Source organism: Ursus maritimus, unplaced genomic scaffold, assembly GCF_017311325.1.
Source record: "Ursus maritimus isolate PB19 unplaced genomic scaffold, ASM1731132v1 scaffold_23, whole genome shotgun sequence".
Lineage (NCBI taxonomy): Eukaryota > Metazoa > Chordata > Mammalia > Carnivora > Ursidae > Ursus > Ursus maritimus.
In genome coordinates this window covers 3,540,059-3,562,802 of record NW_024424786.1, presented here as the reverse complement: position 1 = coordinate 3,562,802, position 22,744 = coordinate 3,540,059, and the positions used below count along the sequence as shown (strand labels likewise).

General features: G+C 43.3%; 1 long non-coding RNA gene across 2 annotated transcripts in view; it reads right to left on the bottom strand.

Annotated features, from left to right (window-relative positions):
• LOC103682374 overlaps positions 1-22,744 on the bottom strand; it is a 105,187-nt gene that overhangs the window by 54,066 nt on the left and 28,377 nt on the right. For both annotated transcript variants that reach the window (XR_005837061.1, XR_573393.2), the window contains exon 3: positions 5,382-5,467. This is a non-coding gene — a long non-coding RNA (uncharacterized LOC103682374). The remainder of the gene's footprint in view (positions 1-5,381; positions 5,468-22,744) is intronic.

Genomic DNA, 22,744 nt, shown 5'->3' with positions numbered 1-22,744 from the left:
AAAGTTTTAGAAACAGACAGTCCAGGTGTGAAATGTTGAGCTCTTACTAGCTGTGTAATGTTTGTGCCGCAATTTTCCCCTTTGTAAAAGGGAGATTATAAAAGCTGTTTTCCTGCATTATAATGAGAATTAAAGTAAGTTTTAGATATAAAGTTTTCAACACCAAAGTAGGTTCTCAATATAATGTTTCCTTCCCCTTAAGATGACATCTAACACCTTTCTTTTTTTTTTTAATTTTTATTTTAATTCCAATTAGTTAACATACAGTGTTATATTAGTTTCAGGGATACAATATAGTAATTCAACACTTCTATATGTCACCCTGTGGACATCTACCACATCTTTTTTTTTTTTTTTTAAGATTTTATTTATTCATTTGACAGAGAGAGAGACGGCCAGCGAGAGAGGGAACACAAGCACGGGAGTAGGAGAAGAAGAAGCAGGCTCCCAGCAGAGCAGGAAGCCCGATGCGGGGCTCAATCCCAGGACTCTAGGATCACGCCCTGAGTCGAAGGCAGACGCTTAACGACTGAGCCACCCAGGTGCCCCGACATCCAGTGCACCTTAACAGATGTTTAAGATCTTTTTCCCACTACATTGATCACTGTCTGTGTAGATGAGTGTGCCTTCATGCATGTATCTAAGAAGGTATGCGTGTGCTTTTATGTACATATCTAAAACAGCACAGGCACCTCTGAGTAGTTTTAGGAACTGGCAGCTAATGATTATTGTACTTTGTGTAAACTGTCCTCAGGCATTAACCGAGTTAATGAAAGTACTATCAGATAAGGCTGTGACACAGAATGGACAGATAAGCTTCTTACGTTTGAAAATATTCATCAAAGAAAAACTGGATCTATGAGCTGGCTACCACAATAAAAAATCTGAACGTGAAGAAATAAAGCAAAGTTTCTCCTACCCACCAGTTTGGGCAGAGCAACCAGAGTGCTTGTATGCTCCGTGTACGGCACCTCGGGTCATTTTATATAAAGGTCAAATGAGGTGAAGGGAGCCAGCGAGGCCAGAGACCAACTCCTCCAGCATGGGATTCATGGATACCATCACAAAGAGGATGACTTGAACCTGGTATCTGAGGGAGTTTACAAAATTCTAAATTCTGGTTTAGAAGCAGAGGGCAGCGCATAATAGATGATGATTGTTGAAGGTAGAACAAAAGCCCCCAAAGATATGCATATCCTATCTCTAGAACCTATGAATATATCACGTTGCAGGGCAAGGGAAATCATGGAACTGTGGCAAGAGTTGCAAATAGAATTAAGGTTGCAAATCAGCTGACTCTAAAATAAGGAGACTATCCTGGATTATTCGGGTGGGCCCTCTGTAATCCTAAGGGTCCTTAATATGGAAGAGGGAAGCAGAAAAGTCAGAAGGAAATGTGATGCCAGACACAGAGGTTGGAGTGGCTCGATGTGAGGACTCACCCTGCCATTGCTGGCTTTGAAGATGATAGGTGGCCATGAGCCAGGAAACTGGAAAAGTAAGGTGGCCTTTAGAAGCTGGAAAAGTAAGGAAACAGATTGTCCCCTCCAGGGCCTCTAGAAAGGAACACAGCCCTACTAACACCTCGATTTTAGCCCAGTGAGGTCAATTTTGCTCTTTTGATCTCTAGAACTATAAGATCATAAATTTGGGTTAAGCCATCAAGGTTGTGATCATTTGTAACAGCAGCATGGAGAACTAATACAATGGGTGATAGGCAAAAACGGGAGTCAGGGATATTTTGCACCAGTGAGCCCAGCTATGGGAAACTAAATGTTGCAGAAACTGGCGAGGTAAAGCCAAATGTGTCAGGGCTTACAGTAGCTTAGTAGTCGGCTCTCTGGTTTACTGGCTTGTTTGTTGGTTAAACTGGATTTGGCCACTCCTTATAATCCAGACCTGTAGAGAAAGGGCAGCACACAATATAGGCAAACTTTCCTAGTCAGTCACCCTGTGGTCTTGAGAACTAATGGTCTCCAGAGCCGCCATTATAGTCACTGCTGGGGAATCTGCAGACTTCCTGACACTGAAAGTATCAGAATTGCTTCTCAGACACATTGTCTGAGTGCCTGTCTTCCTCTTAAAAATTCTCAGAAACTCAGTCTATTTCACTTCCATCCTCAGAGCTGAGAAGAAAAGAAAATACCTCACTATGTGTAAGTGAATAACACAAGGTGATCATATGATCAATGGTAACATTAGATAGCATTTGAGTTTCCCAAGCACATTTCACAGAACGTGAAAAACCTCATTTCTTTTAGTCATTATGATCCCATAAGGTACACACTAATATTATCTTCATCTTACAGACAAAAGGAGTAAAATCCAGAGCGATTAATGAACCTACCCCAAACTACACAGCTAGCAAGTGGTAACCCAGCTCAGACTTACTCCAAAGCCCATGCACCGTCTCCCATGGTCGTAAGTACCACACTACTTCTCCAGAATTAGCTGCAGATTGGGAAGCTCCAGCTTTCTGTAGCTCTCCCAACACCAGGGCAGAGATTTTGACTGAAAATCACTTCCAGTACTAAAATAGCAAACATGGCTCAGAAATCTAACATTTTTTCCACCCTAACTCCCATGCTATATTGGTGCACTAAGTGTCATTCTCTTCTTAGGCTCCTAGTCAAATAGATCCCCCTCTTCCTGGCCTGACTTCCCATCCCCTCTTCGGTACTCCTTCTCAAACCCCATTTGCCATGACTGATGGAGGACAGAAGGAGAAAGGGAATAGGGAAGAGGAAGAGAGGGACTGGGCTAGGCTGATGGAGTGGTAAGCATCCTGAGCCCTGTGTAAGGATAGGTAGCCCTGGTGCCCAGCAGGTCCAGAAGCTGAAGGCTGGGATCCTTTAGTTCAGGGTCAAAACTAGCTCTCAGCTCAAGCCATACCTCAGGCCTTCTCTTCCCTGTATGCCTCCACCCCAGTCCTGCTTGGGATTCCCAAAGCCATCGCACCAGAAGTAAAGAGGTAAGCCATAGCAGAGAACATGAAGAGAAATGAAGAAAAGAGGCAGAGAGATTCAACAGAACGCAGCTCCTGTTCAGTTTCACTTACAATTTCTTGACTGCTTCCCCTGAAAAGCTCCACCATCACCCCCACCCCCGGGCGGTGCCTGCCCTGCTTTATGCCCTTAAGGATTGCATTCTGTCGCCAGCCTACATCAGAGCTCTTCCCCCCTGGGAAAGATAGGTGTCAACCGAGGTACCCAGGCCTTCGTTCCACAAACATCACTGAGCATCACCTGTACGCCAGACAGCGCTCTAGGCAAAGTGATTCAGAGATGAACAAGAAAGATGGTTGCCATCAAGATGAATCTTTCAGGAGCAAGGTCCTATGTAAAGGAATCCAGAAAGCCTTTCCGAAGAGAGTTAACCAGACACTCAGAGCTACCAGGGGGTCTACGCTTTGAAACAGACGGACACATTTGCTTAAACTCTAAAATTCCTTAAGCCTGGCAACTCAGATCCTCCAAGTGTGTGCTTACTCTTTAAGGATGCCGGTTATCACGCAAGGAAGATAACGGTTTCATCTCACATTCAACTCTCATTAGCCGGTAGTGGTTGCCTGGAATCCTGTTTTGAAAAGGACTGTGGAGCCCCCCATCAGGGCTCAAGCAGGAAAAGGGGCTGTGGTAGATGAGCGCTGCCTGCCCCCATATATTTAAGGGATGAGTGAGGACAAACGTGCTACTCATTACTGTCCCAGCCCTAATGCAGATCCTACTGTGGTTTCCATGGTTGTTTCATACCAGTTCACTTCCCAGCTAGGCAACAAGTTCTAGAGAAGGCAGCATTGTGCAGCGGAAGGAGCACTGCAAGCGGAGCAGAGAAGCTTTTCTTTTTCTTCCGGAGCACAGCCTGGCACAATAGAATGAGCACGAGGTGTCCAAAATCAGAGAGGCATGGCTTTGGAGCTGGGCATCCCACTGTTCCACCCATCCTGCACATGGTACAGTGGATTCTTGTTTTTCGTGGTAGTTATGCTCTAAAAAGTCGCTACAAACACTGAATTAGCAAATACTGAACTATTACTCCCAGGGGAAATACAGGGTTAGATTCCTGTGGGCCTCCAGTCATGACATTTTCATCAACCAGTCAATGTACAACTTCATTTTATGTTTGTTTCTGTTTAAAGACAGACAATGTAATATATATTATTGGTTCATTAACACTGACCTCACAGCCAACAGTACTATAACTCCTGCCTAAACAAAGCTTATCGAACACGTATTTTCTCTGTAAGGCATGTCATGGCCTTCTTGTGCTTAGGAGCAAAGACGGCACTTCAACGTTACAACTGGGAGCAACCTGAAATAGTGAAATCACCAACAAACAGCACAAAATCTGAAAAATGTGGCCTTAAATAGACTGCAAAAGGAAAACTTGCTTACGGTGTGGGAGCTGAAACAGAAAAGCCAAGTGTTGCCTTTTTTATGTTAGCTGAACGTGTGCCTGGACGACTCGATTTTTCACCACTCTGCACATGTCTGTGAATACTGGGAAAGCACTCGGGGTATTGATTTGGGGTTACAAATAAATTTCAGGGAGTAGGCAAAGTTGCAAATCCAGATGCAGTGAATAACGAAGGTGGGCTGTACTTACCCTCTGTGAGCCTCCGTACTGCTACCTCTCTGACCCGACAGATTAAAGGAGACAAGGTACGTAAAACGCTTCACATGATTCCAGCTAGTTCTTCACCCAAATATCTGCATTTTCACCTTTTGTACCTTGTCTGCCATGCTCGATCCTGAGAGATAAGTAAATGGCAAGACATTTCCAGCTAAATGTGCCATCCCTTGGAGCCTAGACCAAAAACGACTCCCAGCAGCTCAAGCAGAAAAGGAGGTAGTTCGAACTGATACAAAAGGTACTCTCCAGGGGCTCTGAAGGGCAGGGATCAGCCCAGCCAGGACCCCCCGGGATGGGAGAGAGTCAGGAAGGTGAGATGCAGGGCGGTATCTCACGTGGCTGCATCATCTGCCCTCCCTGCTTCTCTCCGAGCATCTCCTTCGCTTCCTGCTTCCCTCGGGAGACCACTTCCCTCTGCTTTCTCTGGCTGGCTTGTACCCTTGGCGTTTGGGCTCATATGTGGTTCTGGCTTCCACAGAGCCGATCCCAGCCTGACTTGACACGCTGGGGCACAATGTAGTCTGTGTCTGTCCAGCACCATTCCCCCGCCCCTGGTAACAGAGGAGGTGACGGTACCTCCGGCTCCAGGGCTGGCCCGTGACCCAGGCCTGGCCATGGACTCTTTCTCCTGAGAATTTGATGCTCTTTTAGTTATTGTGTATCATTCCCGTCATTACTTTGTATATCTTTGTGCCGCCTCGTGGCTTCCGTTCCCTCAGAGCTCTTGCTTAGTCACGGCTTCTGCTTACCGACGACGTCTGAATACTGCCTCTCTCCGTGTCTGTGAGCTTCTGTTTCCACGGATTGTCTTTTCTTGTCTCTCCAGTTCTGATTCCTGTAAGAGAAAAACCATTGACACACTTAATTGCCACTTATTTGGGCAAAACTTCCATGCCAGGACACTCTATAGGCTCATGTCCAGCCTTTCGATCAGCTGCTCCTAGGTAAGGGCCTGCCATTGTCCAATAAGCTGTGAGCAGGGCTGTAGGGGTAGGAAGGCTGCGTATGGTATGGGATGTGGTCACCTACGTTTAAGGATTTAGATCAAGCTGGTTATTCACATACCTATCTTCTTCGAACGCCCCAAGTCCAACCTAGAAGCACTCCTATTAGTTCTACTCTCAAAATGTATGTATGTATGTATGTATTTTTAAACATATATTTATTTATTTTAGAGAGAGTGCGTGTGGGGGAGGGGCAGAGGGAGTCTCAAGCAGACTCCGTGCTGAGCACAGAGCCTGACATGGGGTTCAATCTCACCACCCTCAGATCATGACTTGGGCTGAAACCAAGAGTCGACCGCACCACCCAGGCACCCCTCAAAATGTATTTAGAATGTAACCATTTCTCACCTTTCCCGCAGCTAGCACTCTGCTCCAAGCCACTTGCATCGCTGCGGGAGCCTGTTAAGAGGTCACATGCTTCTACACATGGTCTATCCCTCACATGGCAGCCAGAGTGATTCTTTGAACACCTAGTCATTCCTCTGCTTCACACACTGCAACGGCTCCCCATTTCACTCAGAGAAAGACCCAAAGACCTGGCCCCCATTACACTCTCACCTCATCTTTACCACTCCCCGCCTTGCTCACCTCACTCTAGTCACACTGGCTGCCTTGCTTTTCCTCAGATAGTCCAGGCATGCTCCCACCACAGGGCCTTTGCTCTGGCTGTCCCATCGGTCTGACGCACACTTCTACCAGACACTGGCCTCACTAACTCCTTTAGATCTTTACTCAAATCTCACCTTCTCCACCAGGCCTGCCTGACCAACCTATTCAGTACTACACCTGGAGTATCAAATGCTGTACTGTCAGTACTGGAGTATTAAATGCTACAGTTCCCCACATGTCCCTCCCCTCTTCTCCTGCAGTACTTTTTGTTCCTGTACTTATCACTTTCTAACATACGATCTAAATGACGCTTATTATTTGTTGTGTGTCTCCCCCAGCTAGAATGTGAGCTCCACAAAGATAGAGATCTTTGTGTGTTTTGTTCCCTGATGTATACCGGAGGATTTAGAACAGTGCCACTCCATAAATATTTGCTGAATTGAATTGAATTCCTCGGTGGGGAGCTATACACATGGCAGGTACACTAAGGTTTCCCTATTCAATAGAAAATATCTCTTTCAGGGAAATTTATAACACTAAGTGCACATATTAGAAAAGAGGAAAAGTCTCAGATCCATATTCTAAGCTCCCACTTAAGAAACTAGAAAAAGAGAAAAAATAAACCCAAAGCAAAAGAAAGTAAATAACAAATAACAGAAATCAATGATTTTCATTTTTTCAATTTTTGTTAAAGTTTTTATTTAAATTGCAGTTACTTAACATATAGTGTAATATTAGTTTCAGGTATACAGTATAGTGATTCAACACTTCCCTACATCACCGGGTACTCACCGAAACAAGTGCCCTCCTTAACCCCCATTACCTACTTCACCCATTCCCCCACCCACCTTCCCTCTGGTAACCATCTGTTCTCTATAGCTAAGAGTCTGTTTCTTGGTTTGTGTCTCTCTCTTTCTCCTTTTTTCCCTTTGCTTATTTGTTTTGTTTCTTAAATTCCATATAGGAGTGAAATCATATGGTATTTGTCTTTCTCTAACTGACTTATGCTTAATACTCACTAGCTCCATCCATGTCATTGCAAGTGGCAAGACAAATCAATGATTTTTTAAAAAAATACTACGAACAACTCTACACACATAAATTTGACAACTTAGATGAATGGAGTAATTTGGGGCTCCTGGGTGGCTTAGTCGTTAAACATCTGCTTTCAGCTCAGGTCATGATCCCAGGGTCCTGGGATTGAGCCCCACATCCGGCTCCCTGCTCAGCGGGAAGCCTGCTTCTCCCTCTCTCACTCCCCCAGCTTGTGTTTCCTCTCTCACTGTCTCTCTGTCAAATAAATAAATAAAATCTTAAAAAAAAAAAAAGAAATGGAGTAATTCGTTGAAAAACACAAACTAACACAACTCACTCAATATGAAATAGATCATTTGAGTAGCACTATAACTTTTTTTTAAGATTTATTTACGTATTTTAGAGAGAGACAGCACGAGTGGGAGGGGCAGAGAGACAAGGAGAGAGAATCTCAAAAAGACTCCACATTTAGCACAGAGCCCGATGCGGGACTCTCTCCCAGGACCCTGAGATCATGACCTGAGCCGAAACTATGAGTCGGACGCTTAAATGACTGTGCCACCCAGGCGCCTCAGCACTATACCTATTAAGGAAATTCATACCTATCGGGACGGCTAAAGTAAAAAGTTAACAACAGATGCTGGTGAGGATGCAGAGAAACCAGATCATTCGTACGTTGTGGGTAGTACTGTAACATGGTACAGCCACTCTGGAAAGCAGTTTGGTAGTTTTATAAAGCACGAAGCATCCAACTACCCTACGACCCAGCCACTGCATTCCTGGGTGCTTAGCCTAGATAAACGGAGACTTCTGTTCACACAAAAATCTGCCCGCAAATGTTCATAGCGGCTTTATTTATAATAGCCAAAAGCTGTAAACAACCCAGATATACTTCAGCAGATGAATGGTTAAACAGATTGCGTATGTCCATTCCATGGAATACTCAACAATAAAAAAAGAACACCTCATTGATACATGCTACATTTGGCATGCTAGGTGAAATTACGCCAAGTGAAAAAATTACTAATTTTGCTAAGTTAAAAAAAGAATTATGCAAAGTGGAAAAAAAGCCAAAAAGGCACATACGGTGTGATTCCACTCATAGACTATTCTTGAAACAACAAAATTATAGAAATGAAGAATAGGGGCGCCTGGGTGGCACAGCGGTTAAGTGTCTGCCTTCGGCTCAGGGCGTGATCCCGGCGTTATGGGATCGAGTCCCACATCAGGCTCCTCTGCTATGAGCCTGCTTCTTCCTCTCCCACTCCCCCTGCCTGTGTTCCCTCTCTCGCTGGCTGTCTCTATCTCTGTCAAATAAATAATAAAATAAAATCTTTAAAAAAAAAAGAAAAAGAAAAAGAAATGAAGAATAAATTGGCAGCTGCCTGGGGTAACAGACCCAGTGGGGGTGAGGAGAATGGGACAGAGTTGCCTTATAAAAGGGCAACATGGGGGTTCTTGTGGTGAAGGAATGTTCTGTACAGTATCAATATCTTGTTGGCGGGGTGTCTGGGTGTCTCAGTCAGTTAAGTGTCTGACTCTTGGTTTCAGCTCAGGTTATAATCTCAGGGTCGTGAGATCAAGCCCTACATCGGGCTCCGCACTGAGCATGGAGCCTGCTTAACATTCTCTCTCTCCCTCTGCCCCTCCCCAGCCCCACCTTCCCTCTCAAAAAAAACCAACAAAATCCCGGTTGTAATAGATACTACAGTTTTGCAAGATGTTACCAGTGGAGGAAACTGGGTGTATTAGTTAGGGCTCCCCAGAGAAACAGAACAGATAGGCTACAGATATAGATGTTGATATTGATATAGATACATAGATACAGGTAGACATAGATACGTAAGAGGAGATTTATTACAGGAATTGGTTCACATGATTATAGAGAAAGTCCCATGAATGTGCACATTTATTTGTATAATCCTGTACATCAGATATAGGAAACCATTTAGAAGAAAAGACACCAAAATAACAGTAGTCATCTCTAAGTAGTAGAATTATGAGCATTTTTTTTCTTTCCTTTCTTTCTTTCTTTTAGTTATGGGCATTTTCTCATTTTTGTATAGTGAATACTTATTATACGTGCAATTTTCAAAGCACACCATATTTTTAGGACATTCTTTAGACCAACCCTTAATCTATGGTTTGAAAACCTGTAACCAATCTCCAAATAATCAGTCATTTCGGTCTTTCATATTATAGAAATCAGTATTTCCCAAAGCAGTCCAGGTAGCTTTAATTATTAGAAATGAGAGCTGTTGAAAGCAAAAGTCTGTACTGCCTGTGCCTTCAGAGGGTTTAAGGCCATGGATTTGGTCCTAGCACAGGTCATTTAACTTGGATCATTCCTGGGGGAAAACAGGAAAGGTATACCGTCCAATGGCTCACAAGAGCCACACGCTACTCAAACATTGGGCACAAGAGACACAAACACGTGAAAGCAAACGTGACACAAATCCGTCTCTGCTCTGCACCCCCTCTCACACTGGACAATTCCTCTTGCTCAAGTGATCAGCAGAGAACATAAACAGATTTTAAAATATGTAGTTGTTATAATCAATAGCCAGAAATGAAAGTGTAAAAAAAACAAACTATTCACAACCAAGATCCCAAATCTCCACTAAACATTTCAATGCCTACCTAACGAAAACTATAAGGAAAACTTCACTTTGATGACACAGTAAAAGGAAATCAGACTCGATGGAGAGTTAACATTGCTTACAACTGGAGAGACTGAACAAGTGTTAAGGTAACACTTCCCCTTCACAGATTTAATGCAACGCGAATTAATGGAGCATTAAGAGTTTTAGGAATATAAAATACAAAACAGTTGTAAAATGCACCCAAAAGAAGCATACAAAAGTGCTCCTGTTCTGGGAGGAAAAAAGATAATGTTGCAGAACTTCCCCTTCCTGGATTTAAAAACATTGTGATGTCACAGAGCAACAATGATCACAATTCTCGGGCAGCTCAACTCCCAAGTGAAGGGTCTGTTCTGAGTCAGCGAGGTGAAGGGAAACATGGGGGAAGAGGCCTAGGCTGATGACCGGAATGGGCGTCTTGGGAGAGTTTGTTTGTGAGACAAGGTAGCTCAAGCAAAGGAGGCTTGTTTTAAGACTATAAGTAATTTCACCTCACTGAGGATGGAAGCAGAATAGGACCTCACTGCATGAAAACTATGAATCAAGGCAACTCTCTCCAGATCTCAGGAGCCCTTCCTAGTGCCTCCGCAATCCCCGCCCTGCACTCCGGCTCTGAGCACTGGCTGGGTGACAGCCCCTCCCACCTACCCCCACAGTTCCAGCACCTGCAGCGGTGGCAGCCCTGGAGATGCCCATGCCACCTCTTCACTGTCATTCTCCCAGTCTTAGAGGCACTAGCTGTTGCCTGAAATATACATCTCTGGTTTTCCTAGCTTCCCCACCCCCCCTGCTTTTTTTTTTTTTTTTTTTTTTTTTTTTTTTGCTTTTCCAGTTTTCCAACAAATTCCCTGAATTAAATCCCTTCTGTTTAACAGCGTTTAACAGCGGTTTCTGTTTTCCCAATTGGACCCTGATTGCTACAGGGCCAGCTCCAGGGCTGAGCTTAGTTTGGTTTTTTTGAGCATTCGAGTGCACAAGTCACAAGCTATTTCTCTTGCAGGCAGATATCCATTTCTGATCCAAAAAAACCACATCCAGGGCATGGCTATTTTGAGCAGATGGTCTGCCACCCCAAACATTCTGATGCAGCTGAGAATAGGACAGCCCACAAGGTGGTAGAGCTAGGGGTAGGTGGGCAGTATGGAGGTGAGGAGGGTTGATAATTGAGGCAGGACTACCAAGAGTTGAGCAGTTGCCCAAACACGGAAAGAGCAAAATCTGATATCAGAAATCTAGAAAGAAATCAATGACTGGTAGTCACTGTGGTAACCAACTGGGTCAAACACCAAAGGCAGCTAGAGTTGCAAGTAACAGGTAGAAGATTCCAGGAATAGAACTGAGACAGGCTGGGACAGGAGAAGTGGACATTTCAGAGATGTCAGGGGCAGCTATGCAGAGATGAGCTTACACAGAGAGCTGCACGGTGTCAAGCATAGTCACATAAAGGGACATGAAAGGAATTACCATTTGTCTGAATTTGCCCCCAATGTGACATATTCCCCAACCCACCCCTTCTTCTTATTTTCCTAATAATTGCCTTTTATTTCATGATTGATATTTTTGTTTTCTTCATTTTGTTTGAAGAGTTTCTCCATTTTTAAGCAATGAAGTGATATGTGCTAATTTTAATGTAATATATACTAGAATTTACAGATAAATGACAAGAAAAGTATGAATCTGTAACCCAACCATCCACAGTTAACCTTCCAGACTTTTTTGTCTCCATATTTACATGCATATAGCTATTGTCATATGCAGATATTTTAGAGGGAAGAGTCTTATAGTACTAGGGTTTTTTTTAAAAAAGTAGACCAATTGGGGGGTAGCTGGGTGGTGCAGTTGGTTAAGCATCCAACTCTTGGTTTCAGCTCAGGTTGTGATCTTGGGGCCAGGGGGTCGTGGGGTTGCGGATCAGCCCGAGTTGGGTTGCACACTCAGCAGGGAGTCTGCTTGGGATTCTCTCTCCCTCTGCCCCTCACAGCCCCCATCTCTGAAATAAATAAATAAATCTTAAAAAAAAAAAAAAGAAGTAGACAATTGACCAAATTAGAAATTGCAGAAATAAATTCAAATCTACATAATACATGAAAAATTTGTTGAAATAAACAAAAAAATAAATGAATCCCTGTTAAGCCACAGAGGAGAAACTAGGTATCATTTAAAAGAATATAAATATATGACCCCATTTACACTATTTGCCACAATAGCTTTGGAGAAGTTGAAATGAAATCGATTTTCATTTGAATATAAAAATTTCAAAAATTTGTCATAAAACATAGAAGACGATCCAACAATATTCCTTTCCTAAAAAAAAATAAGGTATCAATGTTGGAATATTGAAGCACTTAAGGAAATCATTACTGGCAAGGTCAGTGTGGTTTTTATGCTATAAAACACAAAGCCAACTATTTAGCTAAAAAATGAATTCAAGATAAAGAGCAATGGAATGAGAGACCACTGAAAAGAAATGTCAAATAAAGTTTATTATCTATAATACATAAGGGACTGATAGAAATATGAAAACTCATTACCCGTTTAGGGAAAGATAAATAGCCAAAAGCTATAAATAACAAAAAATACAAAAAGTAAGTAAATACTTAGAAAAATTCTCCACCTCACTAATAATTAAGGAAACTGAATTTAAAACAGTGATGAGGTGACAATTCATTCTACTCTCAAAAATACAAGTGTGAAAAATCCAATGTTAGCATAATAATAGGTAAACAGGCATTTGAACATTTCTTATAGTACTGCAAATTAGGAAAACCTTCCTAAAAAGCAACATGAGAATATACCTGTTAATCCCACTTGGGGGGGGGGGGCAGGGAGGAAGATTTTTAAAACTGGGTTTTTTAAAAAAGATTTTTAAAATTTATTCATTTGAGTGAGAGAGAGAGAGCCAGGGAGAGCCAGGGAGAGCCAGGGAGGAGGGGGGGGTCAGAGGGTCAGAGGGAGAGGCAGACTCCCTGCTGAGCCAGGAGCCAGGTGAGCCAGAAGCCAGACATGGGGCTCCATCCCAGGACCCCAGGATCATGACCTGAGCTGAAGGCAGATGCTTAACTGACTGAGCCACCCAGGTGCCCCTTAAAAACTGTCTTTTAAATATGCACTACTGGGGCGCCTGGGTGGCTCATGGCTAAGCATCTGCCTTTGGCTCAGGTCATGATCCCAGGGTCATGGGATCCAGCCCCACGTCCGGCTCCTGGCTCAGAGGGGAGTCTGCTTCTCCCTCTCCCCCTGCTCATACTCTCTCTCAGACTCTGTATCTCTCTGTGTCAAATGAATAAAATCTTAACAAGTAAATAAATATGCACTACTTATTATTGTGAAAAACTGGATATTAGGCAAATGCCCCAAATAGAGGGATTAAGTCATTATGAAAACGTTGATATATTAATACGGAAGAACACTGAATTGCTAATAAAAATAATTAATCTATGAACAGCGTGTGTTCATGGAAAAGGAAAAACAGAAATTAAAATAGTATGAAAACAACTTTTCGTTAAGACTGTGTAAACATTATTATGTCTATACAACAATAAAGATTTTTTTAAAAAGCAAGCAGAATCTCATAAATGGGGCTTATTTTATGATAAAAGTCTTCTTTGTACTTTGTTGATCTGTTTAGAAATGTTTTGCCTGGATCAGCATAACACCATAAAATATGCAGTTTTCAATGAATTTTTCTGGACAATCAACTATGAAATTTGGCAGGTGATACATCTCACAAATCTCTATCCTAAGTCCAACCCATCCCCATTCCAGAACTCCTCAGAATATCTGAAATTTAGAACAGAAACTCCTACCATTTAGTCATTGTAGTGGATTCTGTGGTAGGCTGCCTCCCCAGATCTCCCATTCCGGACTGAGGCACTCATCCACCCCACCCCCACCCCCACTCCACCACCCCTGTCGCAGGGGAGTTGCCTGACAACTCTCAGGAAAGTGTCTCTTCAAGAATTGCCCTCCCAGGTGCCTAGGTGGCTCAGCTGGTTAAGCATCTGCCTTCCGCTCAGGTCATGATCCCAGGGTCCTGGGATGGTCCTTGCTCATCTGCCTTCCGCTCAGGTCATGATCCCAGGGTCCTGGGATGGTCCTTGCTCTAGAGTCGGGATCCCTGCTCAGTGGGGAGTCTGCTTCTCAAATAAACAAATAAATAAATAAATAAACAAATAAATAAATAAATAAATAAAATCTTAAAAAAAAAAGAATTGCCCTCCAGCAACTGAGGAAAGCTGCCTTGCCCAAGGTTGTGCCCCTTCCTTGAGGGCAGCCACTTCTAATGTCTGGCCAACGATGGGGGAGGCGGAGAATAAAGGCTGGACTCCCTTGCCTCAAGGAAACATATGGCCCAGAGCTCCCTAAGGGAGCCTTTGTTGCAACTGCATTCACTGTTCACTTCTCCCTCTGTCCAACCCGCCACCAAGCGATACCAAGCCTGAGCCCCCAGTACAGCACCATTCTTTTGGGAGAGCAACCAGCCACTTGATGACAAGCTGATGACACCAGAACAGGCAGTGATTCGTTTTGACAGGAATGGATATATATATTTGAGGTGTAGGTTTGCCTTTCCTGCCCTCAGGCCTCAGCCAGTATCACTCCCTGAGGGCATGCAGAGTGTTTGATTCACCAACATGGAATCTTGGGTAATATTTTTATTGGACCCAGGAACCCATTTCACTTCAGAGCAGCTGCAGCAGTGGCCCATGACCCTGGGATCCACTCCTATTTCACACCTCGCTACACAGGAGCTGTCAGCTTGACAGTGATGAAATGGCCTTTTGAAGGGGCAACTGAGCTCCCAGTCTGAAGGTGATACCTTTCAAGAAGCGAGTGACATCTGCCGAGATGTTAACGCAAATCAACAGTTATTGTATGGGCCTATGTTCTCAGTAGGCCTAATACATGGTTCTGGAATTGAAGGGAAGGAAGTAGGAGTGGCTTTGAGCCCTGCTTACCATCACTCACAGTGACCCACTTGTGGTATTTATGCTTCTTGTCCCAGCAACTCTAAACTCTGTGGGTTTAGGTCCTGGTGATTGACTAAGAAACGCTTTGCCAGTTGTGATGGTAAATGGAGCTGAGAGTGAGGGAAACAAAAATGGGTTATAGAGTAGGGAGATAAATATCAGTTGCAACCTTCAGACGAGGCGCAGTACCAGCTGTAGCTCGTCCTACTAACCTTCCTCTTGTAAGTTTCCCCAGCAGAAGAGACCAACTTGGGTACTGGAGGAGTTCTCAGACCTTACTGCACAAAGTGAGTGGATCCAGTGCAAAGGGTTTGCTGTAACGGATGCTATGGTGTGCCACTCGGATCCTTCTTCCTGGATCAAGGCAATCATTCCCTCAGCCGATGGCTCTCAGATGAGTGTCTCTTCTGACATTGTCCTCAGCCGGAGAGTCACCTTGCCCACATCTAATCGATGTGGTTTTGGAATATAGGTGAGGTTTGGTGGGGTGAGGTCTGGAGCCGATGACCAAGAAGGAATTCTTGAGACATCTTTGGTGCAAAAAGGTGGTTTTATTAAAGCACAGGCACAGGACCCATGGGCAGAAAGGGCGGCTGCACCAGGGTTGTGAGGGGTGGCTGATTATATCCTTGGGAGTTGGAGGAGGTAAGGAAAACGGACGTTTCAAAAGAACTTTCATATGCTAAAGAGCATCTACAAGAAGCTAAAGAGGACCTATAAGGTATCAGAGGCCTTGCCATTGTCCAGTTAGGGTTGCTTTCCCCTCCAGCAAGGTATTAACATGAAAATAGTTGCGAGATTCTTGGAAGAATGTCAAACAAATCCCACCCAAGGTGGGGGAGGGGAAGGTTACAGGATGTCAGCTTATGCTTTGTCTTCAGCTAGCCTTCTGCTCCCTCATCACAATGACCAGCTCGTGCCCAGGTATGAAGGCCTAGCCCACTTTGCTCCAAGGCAGGAGGACAGAGTTCCCTACAGGACTGGCTGCGAGGCCCTTCTTGTGACTATGCTGCGTTCAATCCCTCCTTCTACCCAGTCTTATTTCCTTCATTCATCTACTGGTGTTGAATCCCCGGGTGCTCCCCAGTAAACCTCCTGCATGCAAATCTCCACCTCAGAGTTAGTTTCCGGGGAACTTAGTATGCAACAGTTATATCAGGTTTTTGGGGGGTTTTGTTTTGTTTTGTTTTGTTTTGTTTTTTTAACAGAAAATACCATCTAACACACAGGCTTTGTGTGGCTATCATACATAGAGATACTAAGAATCCCTGGATGATCTGCATCTGGAAAGCTCATTGACCTTACCAACAACACTGATACTACTGCTTCTCCTTTTGGAGACTTTGTTTTCCTGGGACCCTGTGGCAAGTGCTGAATATGAGAAGCAGCCAAGAAGCCTTCCAGTTCAGCTTCTATCTCATGGTCATTTCTTTTCTTCTTCAGCTCTCTGGTTGTGCCAGGCCATCTTTCCAGAAAGTTTTTCCATCCCATCTTTCCAGAAAGCTATTGGTACCATTAGCTGTCACTTGTCTCCCTCCACCCATAGTCCAATAAGTTCCAGCTGCTGAAGGAGTTGTGGGAATCCCTCCATGTCACCAGGAAGAGAGGAACTTAAATCCCTCTGGTTACTAATCACCATCTTCTTTCTGTTTCTTTCATTTGTCCCCATTGACTTTCTCTCATGATCAGAGAGTTAAGTCACTTCCTTACTCCACTGCATCTTCAAGTTCCTGTGCCCTCTGGGCTTTCAACACCCTTCTATAGGAAATCTCTGTATTACACTTTCAAATTTTATTATTATTACACTTCAAAATTTCTGAATGACAAAGCTATAAATGAGAACTAAGCTCTTTCCTTCCTTCCTTTAGTAAATTTCTTGTGTACCAACACTGAGTCATCTCTTAAGTGAAGCCAGGCATACCTACCCTTACTTAAGGTCATTAAATGTGATATTAGGGACACAACCATTCCTTCTTGCAAATTCCCTAGGGGCCAAAGTTGGCAGCAGATTGCTGGTCTGGCTGAGTCTTGCAGCACATCCCACTGGAACAACAACCCAGAGCTCATGCCCTTGGATGGAGAGCATATTAACAGCATTCTCTTTGTGTAGGAAGACCTCCAAGTTTTGTAAAGGCCCACTATATTTAGTGTAGTAACGTGAAATGTCCCCAACCAGTAGATTTCTATCAACCGGCCAGTCTTCAAAGGCCAACTGGTCCGGGAGGCCGGAAACCACAACCCAGTCCCCCCACCCCCACCCCCACCCCAGTGGCTCCTTTAAGACATCAAGCCCTCTTGGGCACTTCTAAATCAAGAGCCACATAAAACTGGACCCTCTCCATCCTCACATTGTTGTTCACCTTAGTTCTCAAGCCAGGACACACTTCTCAATCTTTCTACAACCTCCAGGTTTCTGACCTGAGAATTCCTTCTCTCCTATACAGCCTCGCCTCTCCCTCAGGGCAGAGTTTGGGGTGCAGAGGGAACTACTGGCTCCTCTTCAGCACATTATCTCAAAGTACAGTCTTTTCAAATGGAGAAATATGTAGAGAAGGTAGATATGTAGAAAAGACTGTGACTTTAAGTACATTACTCCTCCTTTCAGAACCCTTCTTGTTTCTTGCTCATCTTTCATACCTAACCACAGGCACCACTTCTCTGACTTTAAATTCCAGCTTTTGTTTTGATCCTGAATCAGAACTCAGCCTCCCTCACACTGGGACAAATCAAAGAAGGCGGAAAGAAGTAAGATAAATTGAACCACAGAACCCTGGAATACTCTGAAATGTAAGGCATCAGATGCCCCTGAAGATTGGTGTGTGGGGTAGAAAGAAAAGATTGCTTAAAAGTCTTTACAATGACCAGTTAAATGCCCATATCTTCCCAACAGCACAGCCAAGCGACTACCCTTCCACCACTCTAGGAGAGGCCAGGAGGTTCATTCTTTTGAGAGGTTGGGTCAAACGCTCTAGGCTTGGTGCACCAGGGACGGGGGAGGGGGGGTGTTAAATGAAAGTCTCTACAAGGAATGATGAACTCCCCTCACCCCACCCTCCAGCCCCTTTCCCCTGATAAGCTCCTAGAGGGCTAGAAGGCAAGTTTATAAATTCCCATGCAAAAAAATTTCTCTGACTCACTGACTGACCAGCCTAAGAGAAAAGATCTTCGCATAATGGGCCCCCCCCCCCCCCGCAAGAAAGAAATGTGAAACTACTGTGAAGCCCAACAGCCAACATGCTCTGCCCATTCACAGGGGGCGTTTAAGTGTCTCACTCTTTAATATGAATAGACAGCCATTCATGGGAAGTCACTAATGTGAAATTCACACAGAAAAGAGTTCAGAGGGAGGTGACAATGTAGGAAATAAAAGAAAACTTCAACCGCTAAAATTAATGTCCTTAGATGAGAGAAAATACTGCATTCATGGAGTATTTAAACAGCAAGAACAAGATGCCGTTTAAAAACAAAGCAAATCAAAACCAGGAATGGAGGAAGGGGACAGTCAGAGAACCAGATAAAGCTTTAAAAAATAATAATATGATAGCAGAAATTTAAAAATTCAGAAATAACGGTTCTGAAACTGGAGGAGTAATCGTATTAAAAGTCACAGTCTTTGTCTACCTTCTCTTCTATCGAATTAGTTAAGAAATCTCCCAGAAAAAAGTTAAGAAAATCTCCCAGAAAAAAAATAAAGGAAAGATATGAAGAACATTACATCAGTTCAAGTGACCCAACAACTAAATCAAGAGTTCTAGAAACAGGGGCGCCTGGGTGGCACAGCGGTTAAGAGTCAGCCTTTGGCTCAGGGCGTGATCCTGGCGTTATGGGATCGAGCCCCACATCAGGCTCCTCTGCTGTGAGCCTGCTTCTTCCTCTCCCACTCCCCCTGCTTGTGTTCCCTCTCTCGCTGGCTATCTCTCTCTGTCAAATAAATAAATAAAATCTTTAAAAAAAAAAAAAAAAGAGTTCTAGAAACAGGGCACCTGGGTGGCTCAGTCAATTAAGCATCTGCCTTAGGCTCAGGTCATGATCCCAGGGTCCTGGGATCAAGCCCCCATAGGGCTCCTTGCTCAGTGGAGAGCCTGCTTCTCCCTCTCCCACTCCCCCTGCTTGTATTCTCTCACGCGCTCTCTCTCTCTCTCTCTGTCTTACAAATAAATAAATAAAACCTTTAAAAAATGTTAAAAAAAAAAAAGAGTTCTAAAAAGGGTGAAAGGGTGATAAGAGAAAATGGTGGGGAGGGGATGACGAAAATAAGAATATACATTTAAAAAAAGAATATAAGTGATAATTTCTCAAAACTGAAGGAAATGTGTTTTCAGATTGAAAGAGCCCATTGCATTGAGTTCATTCCACACAGTGTATGAAAAGAGACCCTGTTCCAAGGTGCATCAACGTGAAATGTCAGAACATTTGGGAGAAAGGGAAGATCTCAAAACGTTCCAGAGAGGAGGAAAAAACCTTGGGAGGCATTAGCGTCTCAATAGCAAGGTGGGAAGCTAGAGAACAAAGAAGCAATGCCTTTAAAATTCCGAGTGAAAATCATTTCCAGCCTGTAATCCTATACCCAGACTCTCATTCAAGGGTACTGATAATACAAAGGCATTTTCAGACATGCGAGGTCTCAAAAACAGTTACCTTTCATGATCTTTTTCTGGGGAAGCTTTGCAGGATGAGCTCCACCAAACCAAGTGCGTAAAACCAAAAGGAAAATATGAGATCTGGCAAACAATGGATCCAACAAAAGAGAGATGCAGGAGAAATTCCTAAAATGATGTAAAAGGGAAATCTTAGGATGACAGCTGGACAGCTGGCCTAGAGAGCAACAGGTTTAGACTAAGCTGGATGATGGAAAGTTCCAGAAGAGAAGTCTGTGAGGGAAAAAAAACACACAAAACTGATGGAGTGAGAGATTTATAATTCTGTCAGAAGACTTGGGCAGAAATTAATGATTGTATGAAACTGAAGTTTAAAAAAGACAATTAGTAACCTAAGGGAAAACAAAATTATTACATAAGATACAAAGTGAACAGGTCACTTGTGAACAGTATTTCCATAGGCATAATAATGCAAACACTGCAAGTGAGTTTAACCAAAATTGTGGTATAATCATAATGGAAGGATGGTTGTAGGTGAAGGGTGTATGTTGTGGAGGGTGGGTATAAGAAAACAAAATCCTACCCTCTGTAATAGGAAATCAGGAGATAATGCCTAAACCGAAAAGTCAGGGGAAAAAATAACAGAATAAGCACCACAAGAAATAGCTAAAAGGTGTGAATATAGTTGGCTCTGTGGAGCAGAAATCACAGGTGGGGAGGAGTGGGCAAAGGGACGGCCATTTTGTTTTGCTGCAATTGTTAGAAGCTTTGTATTTGATTTTATATGCTATGTGCTTCTATATTTTGATTATTAAAAAGACTAAAGAAAAAAGTGAGTGAGGAAATAAGGAAGAAAAGAAAATTTTTTATAAAAAAACAAGAAGTCAGAAGTAATATTAGATCTAGTACACATCATTGCTAAAGATAGGCTGAAAATTTGGTTCTGAGCTTTTCAGCAGACAGCACAAAGTGGGAAATGTAATCATTTATACAGTTTCACCACGTCCAAGAGATAAAAACAAACCACTTACTCAGGAGAAATACAACTATTCCTGGTACTGAGATCTTTTTTTTTTTTTTTTAAGGTTTTATTTATTTATTTGACAGAGAGAGAGCACAAGCAGGGGGAGAGGCAGGCAGAGGAAGAGGGAGAAGCAGTCTCCCTGTTGAGCAAGGAGCCCGATGGGGGGCTCAATCCCAGGACCCTGAGGTCATGATGTGAGTGGAAGGCAGACGTCCAACCGCCTGAGCCACCCAGGCACCCCCCGGGACCGAGATGGGAGAGACATTTGTCCCATCTGTCCTCCTAAAGAGGACATCATGCGACATAGTGAACCACAACCTCATCATCTTGCCTCCAGTAACTGCAACAGTAAGTTTCATTAAGCTGTTTCTTATGATGTTTCTTGATGTAGGTTGATGACAAAATGCCAGGGCAGACTCCAATAAAAGCAATTCTGTGAAGAGATAAAAATCTGTTCACTTCGGAGAGGTAGTGAAAAATGGTGGCTCGTGCGTGGGCCTGAGTTCCAAATCTGTCTCTGAAGAAAGTTACTCAACTACTCTGTACTCAGTTTTCTCATCTATAAAATAGGCCTAAATATCATCATTTTGTAGGATTCTGTGAGGATTAAATATGTTTATGCTTATGAAGCACTTACAGTGATGCCTGGCATATATAGAAGCACTCAAAGAAAAAGATAGCTATTATTCAGAGAAATGTTTTTTAAAAATGGATCACATAGGATAAGACTATACTAAGCAAAATACCAAGATATTGGTGAAGGGATAGATACGTTGATTAATGGAATAGTATACAGAAATAGATCCACACAAGTATAGGCGATTGATTTTTTTCTTTTAAAGGTTTTATTTATTTATTTCAGTCAGCAAGAAAGAGAGAGAGAAAAAAAACGAGCAGAGGTGGGGGGTGGTGCAGAGGCAGAGGGAGAAGCAGGCTCCCCGAGGAGCAGAGAGCTGGATGTGGGGCTCAATTCCAGGACTCCGGGATCATGACCTGAGCCGAACACAGACATTTAACTGACTGAGCCACCCAGGTGCACATAGTCAACGCATTTTTGACAAAAATACAAAATATTTAATGGAGGAAAGATAGTCTTTTCAACAAATGGTGCTAGAGCAATTGGATATCCATAGTCAAAGAAATGAACTTTAATGTAAACTTCACACCTTATACAAAAATTAACTCAAAATGGATCATAGATTTAAATATAATATGTCAAACTATACAACTTTTAGATAAAAACAAAGGAGAAAATCTGCAGAACCTAAGGCTAGGTGAAGATTTCTTAGATATGATAGTCGAAGCATACTCAGTAAGAGAAAATGTGACAAGCTGGACTTCATCAACTTAAAAATGTTTGCTCTGCTCTATTAAGAGCAAACCTGTTGGGGCACCTGGGCGGCACAGTTGGTTAAGTGATGGACTCTTGGTATCAGCTCGGGGTCATAAGATCAAGCCCTGCATTGGACCCTGTGGTCAGTGCAGAGTCTGCTTAGAGTTTCTTGCTCCCTCCCCCCAACCCTGGGGGCGCACGCTCTCTCTCACTCTCAAATAAATAAATAAATCTTAAAAAAAAAAAAACAAAACAAAACAAAGAGCAAACCTGTTAAAAAGACCCTGTTAAAAGGATGAAAGGGGGCGCCTGGGTGGCTCAGTCGTTAAGCGTCTGCCTTTGGCTCAGGGCGTGATCCCGGGGTCCTGGGATCGAGCCCCGCGGTCCTGGGATCGAGCCCCGCATCAGGCTCCTCCACTGGTAGCCTGCTTCTTCCTCTCGCATTCCCCCTGCTTGTGTTCCCTCTCTGGCTGGCTGTCTCTCTGTCAAATAAATAAATAAAATCTTTAAAAAAAAAAAAAAAAGGATGAAAGGACAAGACACAGATTGGGAGAAAGTAGTTACAAACCAAAAAGTATTGCAGAAAGTCCTGCAAACCAAACTTCTGTAAAGGACCATAAAGAACCCTCAAAAATCAACAGTAAGAAAACAATCTAATTAGAAAATGGGCAAAAGAAATGAAAAGACATTCTGGAAAGATGACATACAGTGGCAAATAAAAATATATTCAACATCATTAGCCATTAGAGGAATGCAAGGGGCGCCTGGGTGGCGCAGTCGTTAAGCGTCTGCCTTCAGCTCAGGGCCTGATGCCAGCATTCTGGGATCGAGCCCCAAATCAGGCTTCTCTGCTAGAAGCCTGCTTCTTCCTCTCCCACTCCCCCTGCTTATGTTCCC